Source organism: Eublepharis macularius, chromosome 19 (assembly GCF_028583425.1).
Source record: "Eublepharis macularius isolate TG4126 chromosome 19, MPM_Emac_v1.0, whole genome shotgun sequence".
NCBI lineage: Eukaryota > Metazoa > Chordata > Lepidosauria > Squamata > Eublepharidae > Eublepharis > Eublepharis macularius.
Window position 1 is genome coordinate 23546646 of NC_072808.1, and position 13187 is coordinate 23559832.

At 43.3% G+C, this 13187-nt stretch overlaps 1 long non-coding RNA gene across 1 annotated transcript; it reads left to right on the forward strand.

Moving 5' to 3' along the window:
* Nucleotides 1-7737: 7737 nt before the first annotated feature.
* On the forward strand, nt 7738-8387 carry LOC129346003 (uncharacterized). Its single transcript, XR_008598678.1, has 3 exons — nt 7738-7813; nt 8036-8162; nt 8277-8387. It is a non-coding gene; the product is annotated as an uncharacterized LOC129346003 (long non-coding RNA).
* Nucleotides 8388-13187: the final 4800 nt, after the last annotated feature.

Consider the following 13187-nt stretch of genomic DNA (forward strand, 5'->3'; position numbering starts at 1 on the left):
TCCTGTGGGAGGCAGGAGCACTTCTCCCTTCAGAGGCGATAGAAGATTGACAGCTGCCGCTCTTGTAGCTGGTGGGGCAACTCGAGGCGAATAGAGAATGCAGTGTCACTTCTGAGGCTGGTTTCTTTTTTTCAATGTAAATGTGAGTCTTAATTCCGCCCCCCCCCCCTATTCCTGGTTTCTTCCCTTGTTTAAGTGCTAAAAAACTGAAGCCTTTTGTGGGGGAGCCCCGAACCTTGGTCATACTGGAAGGTTGGAGAGAGGACGTGAGTTGTTCCCAAAATGTGTGGGGTCCTTTTGAGGATAGAAAGAAAGATCATTTCAACTTTGGCAGGGGGAACTGAGGAGGAAAGACCCTGCCAGTCCTTGTTTTGCCACTGGGAGTGAGCATTTGTCCTGCTGGCATTGGTCTCAGGTTGCTAGACGTCAATAAGGAGGATCCTACTTTTTCTCAGAGCTGCCTCCGTAGGCCCATGAGAGGTTAACTGTTCTCATGAAACAGACCATCTGTAATAGTATCAGAACTCCCCCTTTGCATCAGCCGACATGCAGGTAGAGAGAAATTCTTAAAACCACGCTTTAAAGAGATTCTCCGCAAAGCAGGAGCTCCCTGCTTCTCTCTTATATGAGAAAAGGTTTTCTTACATACAACGAATACAGGAAAAAAACAAACCATAAACGACAACATCTGTACCCAGGAGAATCAAATATGCAAAAATGCATCTTCTCGTCCCACGCTTAACTTAGCTCTGCCATTGTAAAGAATTATGTCCTGTTCTCTGCTCATCTTCTTCAGAAGCGGATATGAGCCGGGGTGCCTTCTTTCTCCTGCGACTACCTTGGAAGAAAGAGCCACACAGGGTTTTGCACATTGGAACACAGATCTGGAAGCTACCCCGAGGGTCGTCTAATCCAACCCCCTGGACAATGCAGGAAATTCACAGCTATCTCCCCCACCTCACCTCCCTCAGTGATCCCTGCTCAATGCCCAAAGGAAAGCAAAAAAACCCCTCCAGGATCCCTGGCAAATCTGGTCTGGAGGAAAATTCCTTTTTGACCCCAAAGCGGCAATTGACATTATCCTGGGCATGTAAGAAAGGGCCACAAGGGCCTAGCACCAGCTCATCCCGTCTTGCCCACCCGCTCCCAATCTTGAGTAATGAAATCAGTAGCATAATGCACAGCCAGGGTATGTTGTAGTAGGAACCATGGCCTCTAGCCATGGCTGAGCTAGAAGAGTGAGTGTGTAGCTCTTTGTGTGGGATGCACATGCCGGGTCTACTATCCCACACAGCACATACACAACATGCAGAGATTGTGAGTGGGAGGGCAGGAAGGGATGAGTCTGTGCTCCGCTTTTGTGGCCTTTTCTTATGCACCCAAGGTAATGCTGATCGCCACTTTGGGGTCAGGAAGGCATTTTCCTGCAGGTCAGATTGGCTGGGGATCCTGAAGGTTTTTTTGCTTTCCTTTGGGCACTGAGCAGGGGTCAGTAGGGGCCTGGGACTGAGTAGCTGTGAATTTCCTGCATTGTGCAGGGGATTGGACTAGATGACCTTTGGAATCCCTTCCAGTTCTGTGATTCCTCTTTTCCTACTGGCTTCAACTTCCCCTAGCATTATTTCTTTTCCAGTGAGTCTTGTCTTATCATGGTTTGACCAAAGTACAATCGCCCCAGTTTGCCATTTTAGCTGGTAAAGAGAATTTAGGCTTGATTTGATCTAGAACCCATTTATTTGTCCTTTGGGTAGCCCATGATATCCATAAAGTTCTGCCATCTGTAGCTTGTGGAAATTAAATGGAGAACAACATTTCACTGGTACAGCAGCTACTGGCAGAGGGGCAAAGGGAGAGAAAGTAATCTGGCCTAGTCACATAAGCAAGGCCTTTTTTCTGGGAAAAGAGGTGGTAGAACCAGGGCCGGTGCCAGGGTTTCTGGCGCCTGAGGCGAGATACCTACTCCTCCCCCCCCCCCCCCCGGCTAACCAATCTTTAAAAACAGAAGAAATGTACGGAAAATGAAAAGCACAAAACTTGAAACTTTTAACACTTTAAATTTAATTTTTATTTCTTTTTTTTTTTGAAAAAATTTTATTGGGTTAGAATCCATTATTTTTACATTTACATTCAATTTTCCCCAAATTTTTCATTTCTAACCCCCTCCCTTTCCCCCCCTTTTGTTGACTTCCAACAGTTTTCCAACCCTTTGTCCCTTTTCCCTTACTTCTATTAAATTCCTCTATCTAACGAATATATATTCTCCATTGTACTAAGCAGTACATCCTTAACTATTTTTCTTATTATATATCCAAACTGTAAGTCTTTGTTCCATCTTAGATAAACAATTTATCCCATTTTCCAATTTTAAATATTTCTATATATCATAAACCATAAAAACCTTACACATTTAAATCAAACAATTTGACTTATTCTCTATATATTACTCATTCTGTCTTTTTATAGTAATTCTATATAACATCACATAGTCAATCAATTTGACTCATCTATACCTTCAGACATTCCGTTTGGTGCATTATACAAATCTTATCAAAGAAAGAAAATATTGTTGGTTACTCAATCCTTATATTTAATCCTTATAGTTAATTATTTTCTGTCAATATTCTATTTATTAACCTATATATATCTATATATATATCAATCTGTTAATCTAACTGCTTATAAATTCACATTTATCTCTTCTCCCCCCGGTAAAGTCACCCCCCTCTACATTTTATTATACTTCAGTAGTTCTCAAACTGCCACAGTTTTCCTCCCACCTCCCATTTCTTCTCCAGATATTGTTTCAGCTTCTCCCAATCTGTGTTAAACTGCCCTGAGTCCAGATCTCTCAGTTTTCTTGTCATCTTGTCCATTTCAGCCATGTACAGCAATTTGTAGATCCAATCTTCGATAGTTGGCACTTCTTGTACTTTCCATTTTTGCGCATACAAAAGTCTAGCTGCTGCCGTCATGTAAAATATCAGCGTCCTGTGATGGGCTGGAATTCCCTCCATTCCCAAGTTCAGTAGCAGGAGTTCTGGGTTCTTATTAATTTGAAATTGTAAAATTTCACTCATTTCTCTTATTATTACCCCCCAGTACTGCCTGGCTACCTCACACGACCACCACATATGATAGAGGGAGCCCTCATGCTTCCTACATTTCCAGCATTTATTAGAAGTGCTCGAATTCCCTAGCGCAATCTTCTTTGGTGTCATGTACCAACGATAGATCATTTTGTAGATGTTCTCTCTGATATTTGTACATGTCGTTGTCTTCATTGTAGTCTTCCACAAGTATTCCCATGCCTCCATTGTTATTTCTTTGTTAAAATTTATAGCCCATTTCACCATTTGTGTTTTAACTGTCTCATCCTCGGTATACCATTTCAACAGTACTTGGTATACCTTGGATATTCTTTTCTTGTCCTCTTTAAGAAGGGTCTGCTCTAGTTCCGAATTCTCTATTCGTATACCTCCTTTTACAGAGTCCGAGTTATACAAATCTCTGATCTGTCTATACTGGAACCAATCGTAATTAGGTGATAGTTCCTCTTGCGTCTTTATTCTAAGTTTAGATGCTTCTACTTTAGTTATTTCTTTATATGTTAAACATTGTCGTTCATTGTCAACAGCTCTCGGGTCTATCACCTCATATGGAACCACCCACCAAGGAGTTCCTTCTTGTAGATAAATTCTGTACTTCTTCCAGATTGTGTATAGACTTCTCCGTACAAAATGGTGCAGGAACATCGAGTTGACCTTTACTTTATCGTGCCATAGGTATGCGTGCCATCCAAATATTTTTTTGTATCCCTCTAGGGCTAATAGTTTCTTGTTCTTTAATGTCATCCACTCTTTCAGCCAAACTAGGCAGATTGCATCATGATAAAGTCTCAAGTTGGGCAGTTGCATTCCGCCTCTTTCCTTTGCATCTTGTAAGACTTTCATTTTCACTCGAGGCTTCTTGCCTGCCCATACAAAGTCTGATATTTTCCTCTGCCATTTTTCAAATTGTTTAGAATCTCTAATTTTTATTTCTTAATTTAAAATTTAAATTTTTAAAATAAGTGTGAGAATAACAACAATGTATTGTCGAAGGCTTTCACAGCCGGAGAACGATGGTTGTTGTGGGTTTTCCGGGCTGTATTGCCGTGGTCTTGGCATTGCCAAGACCACGGCAATACAGCCCGGAAAACCCACAACAACCATCCATAACAACAATCTTTGTTTTTCTTATTGTGAGCCAAAAATCTCTTTTGTGAGCAGAAAGAGCAACTTGCAGTGAAGATTTGAGCACACCTCCTTTTGTGTGTGTGTGTGTGTGTGTGTGTAAAAAAGTTTCCCTCGCTCTTTCTTCCCACCTCTCTCAGAATCCAGAGACTCTTGGCAGCAGAAGGAGGGCTTCTCTTACAGGGCCCGCTTGGAGGAGAGAGATGTTTGGAAGGGGGGACTGAGCGGAAACCTTCTTTTTCTCGCCGACCCTCTCGAAGCCTTAAAATATTGAGATCGGAGAATAGCAAGGGGGAGGGAGAATGAAAGGGAGAAGGGGGGAGGAAAGTAATAGAATTTAAAACAACAACTTTAAACCCAACAACAGTGATTTGCTCCTACCTGTCACACAAATAAAGCTTGCCGTGCTCCCCCTGTCCTGCAGGGCAGGCAAAAGGCAGCGTGGGGGTCTGCGAGGCCACCTGCATCATTCGCCTGCGTGCTCTGGCAGCTGGCAGCTGCTCCCAGTGCCCCCTCCCTGGCAGCGCTGGGGGCAGACTACCCCCCCTGCCCCCCTCAATCCAGCCCTGGTTGTGGTTCTCGAAAGTTTATGCTAAATAAAGCTGGCTAGTCTTAAAGGTGCTACTGGACTCTTTACTATTTTGATGGCACACAACATGTTCGCGGATCGGTCAATACCACTTAGGGCCAAGCTACAAGTTACCAAGCTACAATACCGCTACGTGATCGAGTGGAGCGCAAGTGGAGTGCAAGTGAACAGGGAGGATTACACGAGAGTCTGTTCACTTGCCGTTCGAGTGTCATATGTCACTTCTAGCTTGGCCCTTAGCCTGTCACAAGACCAGGCTCCCAAAGAGACTTTTGAAAGCGATTCTAGACACCAAAGCTTGGTACTGGTAACTTCTGCACAGGGATAGCATTTTGTGGTTTCCGCATTGCTGGTGCAGCTGTAGAAAAAGCACTGCAGCAATGGGACTTCCACAGGGCAGGTTTCCCTACATCACCCCCCCCCCCCGCCCCCCAAGTCCCCAGAGGTCATGACTATCCTCCCCTAGGCAACCAGGACTTTTGCAAATTATATTGCTATCTGAGTTTCTAGCCTTCGTTTTGTTAAAAAATAAGTCCTTAGCCCCTTTCCCTTGAGAAAAGATGCCTTTTCCTTTATATCTCCACAAGAGAAAGAGAAAGATTTTTTTTAAAGAATGAAAGCTGGGCATTCAGAGAACTTGCTACACCTCTTATATAAATGATATATTGATATAATGATATTCGAGTACTGATTTTTTAAAAAAGATAAAAAGCCCCCAATGGCAGGGAGAAGAAATGGCTGCCATGGGGCGGGAGGTCAGCCTCAGGGAAAATAGCTGCCATGTGGGCTGGAAAATCTAAAATTTCCCACCCACAACACAGCCGTCCAGGCTTTATTGTAATGTTGCCCACCAGTTTGGAGCAGAGCAGGTTGGAGAAAGGTTGGAGAAAAGCCAAAGCTAGGATCTGGGAAAACAAGGTTTGAATTCCCTGTCTGCCAAGAAAGCTCATTGAGTGACCTTGGAACAGTTGCACCCTCTTGGCCTAATCTACCTCACTGGGCTGTTACGAAGATACTATAGAGGGGAGAATTGTGTAATTTACATTGAGGTCTACATTGGGGGAAAAGTTTGGGGATAAATCAAGTTTTTTAAAAAAAGTATTGAACTTGAGGCATATAATGTGTGGAAATGGATATTGTTGCCTTTTTAACAGCACATTCATTCCCTAATTTCAGGCTCCATTTCTTTCTATGTGTTCATGCCTGCTATGGTAAAACAACCCCACAGGCCCCTGTTTTTACCACAGGAAATGAGAGCCAAACTACAAATGACGTCTTACACAGGTTGGACACTAGTCGGCTTCCCTCAAGTTTTGATGGGAAATGTAGGCATCCTGGTCTTGCAGCTGTAATGGAAAGCCAAGCTGTAAAACCAGGGTGCCTACATTTCCCATCAAAACTTGAGGGAAGCTGACAAGTGTCCAACCTGTGTAAGGTGTCACTTGTAGTTTGGCTCTGAGGGACTTACTCTGTGGCTTTTGGTTTTTAAGTTACTAGACTACAAGGAGGGGTTCATTTCTCTCCAGCCTTTTACCTACCCTTCCTTTTTACAACTGGGGTTTGTTCTCTGCAGCGACCTTCTGGCTGGAATTAGAATTGCAGATCGTCAGATGGCAGCCAGACCATCTCGGAAGAAGAATCTGCTAGCACAGGGCGGGTCTGGCCCTCAGCTACTCAGCTGCTGTAGTCAGGTGGTTACAACGAGGAACCAGCGCTTGGAGAATCAATACTAAGCAACATACCGACGGGACTCTTGATGAGATTTGCGGCACCCTCTTGATAAAGGGCTTGAAATGAAGGAGCTAGCCGGCTCTTCGTTGGGCGGAGCTGTGGGGACTACATATTTTCTTCTGGAAAAGAAAACCAAAAGCAAGAAGGACTAAACTATTGCAATGTTGGTTATTTATGGACTTACCTATGATGTCTTCAGTGAACTTTGTCAATTGATTACTAATGAGCTTACCTTTTGGTGGTTCGGAAACACCATATCAGGTCTATGTGAACAATGTCTTTTATATGTATTTATGTATTTATGGATGTATTAATATATTTATTCACTGAGCACTTTAAATTGGCACTTTAGGAGTATTTATGGAGGTTAACTACTGTGGAAACTTTTGAGCTCTTAGATCAGTATTAATGATTGTATATTTCTGCCTTTGAACTGTGATTTTTGAATAAGATACTGTGTGATCAAGTTTTTTATTGCTTGTAGTTAGACAACCATGGTGGAATTTTTCCCCTTGTTACCAGTGCTTGTTTCCATGGTTCTCCTTTCTATATATAGTTAGGTGGCCCTAGGCAATTGTCTTGGGGGGGGGAGTGTAACAGCACCAGTCAGGTCTGTGTCCCCTGGCCGCCGACTCAGTGTCACTACCCCGCCTGGCTGCCTACTCGTGGCATTAAAGATTTCCCCATGCAGCCGCTGGACAGCCTGCTGCACCATAGTGGTAAGTGGTTGGGTTGCAAATCAGCAGTCTGCTGGTTTGAATCCCACTACTGCCATCAGCTCAGCAGGTGGCCTTGGGTAAGCCACTCTTCTCAGCCCAGCTCCCCAGTTGTGTTGTGGGGATAATAACAACACTGACTTGTTCACTGCTCTGAGTGGAGCACTAATCTGTCTAGGAGAGCAGTATATAAGCACAATTATTATTAATTTCCTCCTACTGTTAGGCAGGGTGGAGGCAGGGGATGGGCCCTCCTCCATCACTTCTTGCCTTCCCACAACCTGGCAGAGGGCTTTGAGGGAGGTGCTTCGTGTCAAAAGTGCTTAAGTTGGCCCTGAGCCCATATAGAGGCATTTTCAATGAAGCAGCTGCTCCGTTGTGAGGCCAAAGCAGCAGGTTTTTTCTGGCTGCTGGGATCAGGGGACTCTGATTTCAGGAGCTGAATTTTTAATCTGAGTGTGGCATACAACTGACACACATGCAAAAAGAACAGACAGCTGAACAGCATAAGACGACAACATCTGAGCACAGAGAAAATGAAAAAGGTAAAAACTCATCCCTCTTTCCCTAGATCGAAAACTTATTTCTATCACATTGGAGAGAGAGGCAGAAAGAAATACCTTAACCGTGTCAGGTTTTTTTCATGTCAGATTATCTTCTTGAACTGACTGGTGACTTATCTCCAGACCTTCTGCTGTGTGTGTTAAAATGTGAGTGTCCTTCTCCCCACAAGCCCCTAAATCACTCCTCTCTGTAAATTTACCTAGGCACAAAAAGAGAGAAAATAACAGAGCCACTTTGAAGTCATTACCATACCAATGGCTGCTCTGCAAACTTAGTCAGCCTGGAATTTAGAAGAATTTAAAAAAGCAGGGAGAACCGGCTATAGACCATGTGAGTATTCACAGAGTGCAAACACATCGATTACAAAGCAAAGTAGAAAACTCTGGCATAGATGTGCAGGGAAAGTGTCCTATCATCACACCAGGTTTCCCTTTCTTTCTGCAGGACGTATGTGGGCGTCAGCGAATGAAACAACTGAGCATCCAGTGATGGAAAAAAGGGATACACATTCAGACGTGAAAGAGGAGGCTGAATATTGTGAGACACTGAGGAAGGAGGAGGGGAAACATCCATCTAAATGGGTGGATAATTCTGGTCTTGTACAAGTGGGTGACTTTTATGAAATTTCACTACTTCAAAAAATAACAGAAATGAGATCCTAGCAAATGGAGGGCGGGATGGATTGGGATTGCTAGAGCGAGAACTGTTTTCAGTGGAAAATCGGATGTTAACATGCGTTGGAAAAGCCATAACAGAAAGAAAAAATATAAAAGCCTGAAGTGTAGAGAACATGTCAGTCAGAGTGGAATCCTTATTTCCCATCAAAGAATTCGCAGAGGTGAACTGCAATATAAATGCCTGGCGTGTGGAAAAAGCTTCAGTCAGAGTAGAAACCTTACTTCCCACTAAAGAATTCACACAGGGGACAAACCATATAAATGCCTAGAGTATGAGAAAAGCTTGAGCAATAGTGGAAAACTTACTGCCCATTAAAGAATTCACAGAGGTGAGAAGCCATATATATATGCCTGTAGTGTGGGAAAGGTTCAGTCATGGTGGAGACTTTAGTCACCATCAAAGAATTCACATAGGTAAGATGGAGATGGTGGAGAAGCTGTGGCAGAGTTGTAGTCAAACTGAATCCCCAGTTTGAGTGGTTCATTTTAGAAATATTTTAAGAATTATGGCCTTCACTGTTCCAGCAAGATGGAAACATGGTAAGGGCTCCAAGAAACTGATGGGGATGAACAGAGAGCTCCAAAATAAACTAATGGAGAAAAAGGAAATGTTCAGGAAATGGGGACAGACCCCTAAAGAGAAATATATGAGGGTTACTAGGCACTGCAGATCAGCCATCAGAGAGGCCAAAGCTCAGTATGAGCTGGGTCTGGCCAGGAGGGCTCGCTACAATAAAAAAAACTTCTACAGATATGTGAGAAGCAAACGCAAGGTAAAAGAGGCAATTGGACCGCTGTTGGGAGTAGATGGAGAAACTCTGATGCAGGACAGAGAAAAAGCAGACAGGCTTAATGACTTTTTTGCCTCTGTTTTCTCCCTGAAGAACTCAGGCACATCTAGAGATGGTAGAAAATGTGACAGGACACCTGAGTGGCTAATTGACATTGACAGAGAGGTTGTGGAGGGGCACCTGGCTGCACTGGATGAATACAAATCCCCTGGGCCGGATGGGGTGCACCCAAGAGTGCTGAAAGAACTTTCTAGAGAACTTGCAGAACCCCTGTCCATCATCTTCAAGGCCTCCTGGAGGACTGGAGATGTGCCACAAGATTGGAGAAGAGCAAATGTTATCCCAATCTTTAAGAAAGGGAAGAAGGATGACCCGGGAAACTACAGGCCGGTCAGTCTGACTTCTGTTGCTGGGAAGATATTAGAACAGATTTTAAAGGGATCAATCTGTAAGCATCTGAAGGACCGCTCAGTGATCCGGGGAAGTCAGCATGGTTTTGTTTCTAACGGATCTTGCCAGACCAACCTGGTTTCCTTCTTTGATCGAGTGACAAGCTTACTGGATCGGGGGAACTCTATTGACGTGATTTATCTGGATTTCAGTAAAGCTGTTGATAAGGTTCCCCATGACATTCTAATGGGTAAACTGGAAGACTGTGGACTGGACTATAGGACAGTTCGGTGGATAGGGAACTGGTTAGAGGACCACACCCAAAGAGTGATGGTCAATGGCGTTTCGTTAGATTGGAGGGAGGTGTCCAGTGGGGTGCCGCAGGGCTCGGTTTTGGGCCCGGTACTTTTCAATATTTTTATAAATGATCTGGATGAAGGGGTAAATGGGCTACTCATTAAATTTGCTCATGATACCAAATTGGTAGGAGTGGCAAACACCCAAGAAGATAGAGTTAAAATTCAACAAGACCTGAGCCCATTTGTGGGGAGGGCAGGGTATAAATTGAATTAAATAAATAAATACTCCAGAGAAGTGGGTGGTTGTGAACAGGATGCAATTCAACATAGATAAGTGCACAGTATTACATCTGGGCCACAAAAATGTGAAGCACAAATACAGGATGGGGGAACACTTCTGAGTAGTAGTATATGTAAAAGAGATCTTGAGGTAAGAGTGGACTGTAAACTAAATATGAGCAGTCAGTGTGATGCAGTGACAAAAAAGGCTAATTCAATCCTGGGTTGTCTCAAAGGGGCCATAGCGTCGAAATCGCAGGAGGTCATAGCCCCTCTCTATACTGCCTTGGCCAGGCTGCACCTGGAGTATTGTGTGCAGTTCTGGAGGCCTCACTTCAAAAAGGATGTGGACAAAATTGTGAGGATGCAGAAGAGAGCGATGAGGATGATCAGGGGTCTGGACACTGAGCCCTACGAAGAAAACCTGAGGGCCTTGGGAATGTTTAATTTGGAGAAGAGGAGGTTGAGGGGGGACATGATTGTTCTCTTTAAATATTTATTTGAAAGGCTGTCATTTGGAGGAGGGCAAGGAACTGTTCCAGTTGGCAGCAGAGGGTAGGACCCAAAACAATGGGCTTAAATTACATGCACAAAGGTACCGGCTGGATATTAGGAAAAACTTTTTCATGGTCAGAGTAGTTCAAAGGTGGAATCAGCTGCCTAGAGGGTGGTGAGCTCCCCCTCACTGGCAGTTTTCAAGAAGACGCTGGATGAATATTTGTCAGGGATGCTTTAGGCTCATCCTGCATTGGGCAGGGGGGTGGACTAGAAGGTCTGTATGGCCCCTTCCAACTCTGTGATTCTGTGAGTAAGGGGAGTTGGCACTTACCTTATGCCTTCCAGGTGTGTGTCTTCGGGCATGCACAAAGTGTACATGCATTCCCGACGCTTACCTGATGACATCACTTCTGGTTCCTCAGTGCATTTCCAGAGTTCCTTGCAGTACCAAGATAGTGGAGGATTCCTGAACCCCTGGGCTTGGGGTCCAGATGTTCCAAAGAAAAGTCCAGAGCTCCCAGTTATTTATGGGCAATGGAGTCTGATCTAAGACAGCCTCCTTAGTGAGATTGACTAGCAAATCTAACCAATCCCAAGCAAAGCTCTGATGAGACTATTTCCACCTATCAGAGAATTATTACAGCATGGTCCCGCCACTTTAATGGTTCTGCACTAACATAACAAAAAGGGAATCTGGCCCAAACTGGTTGCCCTTTGTCAAAAAGGGATTAAGGCCGTTTCCACACGTCTTCTCCCCCTCCTGAAAAATAGTGCAAAATTTACGGAGTGACGCATCTTCGTGGTGCAATTTCCCGACATGAATTTGCTTCGTGGCGCGATGATGTCAGAAAACACGCCATGAAGCAAAGTCATGATGGAAAATTGCGCCATGAAGGCACGTCGTTCCATAAGTTTTGCACTATTTTTCGGGAGGGGGAGAAGACGTGTGGAAATGGCCTAAGTTGGCCAGGGTTCTGTCATAGGGCTATTGTTTTGTTTTCCATATTTGTTGACAGATTCTTGTTAAGATGTTTATGGACTCCGTTTCTGTAGCTTGAAATAGCTCTATTGGTAGTCTACTCCAGGTGTTTTGTTTTTCTCAATTTCTTTGAGTGCAGCTTTTACTTCTAAGATTTTACTTTTACTAAGATTTCTGGATCTTCATCAAAAGATTCTTCTTCAAAGGTATCTGTCATCCTTCCATCTCTTCTGTATAGTTCCTCAGTGTATTGTTTCCATCTTTCCTTTATTTTTTCCTGATCAGATACTGTATTTCCATGTTGATCTTTCAGCATCCCAAGCAGTGGCTTGAATTTCCCTTTGATTTCTCGGATCTTTTGGAACAAATCTCTTGTTCTTCCTTTTTTGTTGTTGTCTTCTATTTCTTTGCACTGGTTATTATAATATATTTCTTTGTCTCTGCATGCAAGTCGCTGAAAAGCTGCATTTAGAGTTTTGACCCTATGTCAGGCTATGGATGACAGGATATGGTAGACAGGTCTCTGTACCATTGCAACAAGAAATCCAAGCTCTTGGTTAAATGGTTTTATTCAGGAATCCAATCATTTCCATATATATTTCCGTAGAGTTGCTCAGAGGCAAAAAGCATCTAAGCAGTATATGCTTCCTTGATAGGAATAGAAACTTACAGAAAGTACAGCTCTAAATACTCAATCCCCCCTCCCACTTAGACCTCAGGAAAGGGTCTGGGTTTGCATGGGAAAGGGTCTGGGAATTTCTTCTGGAGTTTATACATCAGCCTAGACAGGACAAAGAGGCATAAGAGAAACAGCAACATTTCAGACAGTGCGAGGTAACTTCTGTGAGCTTCAAAGAAAAGAGATAACACAGCTGTGTTCTCAGGCTGCTGGAAAAATGAAAGTGATGGTTAGACCATTTGCAAAATGAAATCAAGATACAGCATTAGCAATGGTTCAACACATAGAACAATGGCATGGATGTAGGGGTACAGACATGACACCCTATTTCTGTTACATTTTGCTTTTGCTTCCTGTCTATCTTTAGCAATTTTAAGAATTTCCTCAGTCATCCATTTAGGCTTCTCCTTTCTTTTGGCTACGGGAATAGTTTTGCACATTCTTCCTTGATAACATCTCTGGTTTCATCCCATAGTTCTTCTGGCTCATGATCAATTAAACTTAGTATTGCAAATCTGTTCTTTACGTAGTCTTTAAATTCTTCAGGAATATTATTTAAATTGTATTATGGCACTATGATTCTTTTAGTGTTTCTCTTCAGCTTTATTCTAGTTTTTGATATTAGCAACTCATGAACTATATCACAGTCATCTGGTCTTGTTTTAGCAGAGAGAATAGAGCTTCTCCATCTTCTGCTTCCAGTTATGTAATCTATTTGTTTCCTGTATTGGTCACCTGCTGATTTCCATGTATACAGTTGTCT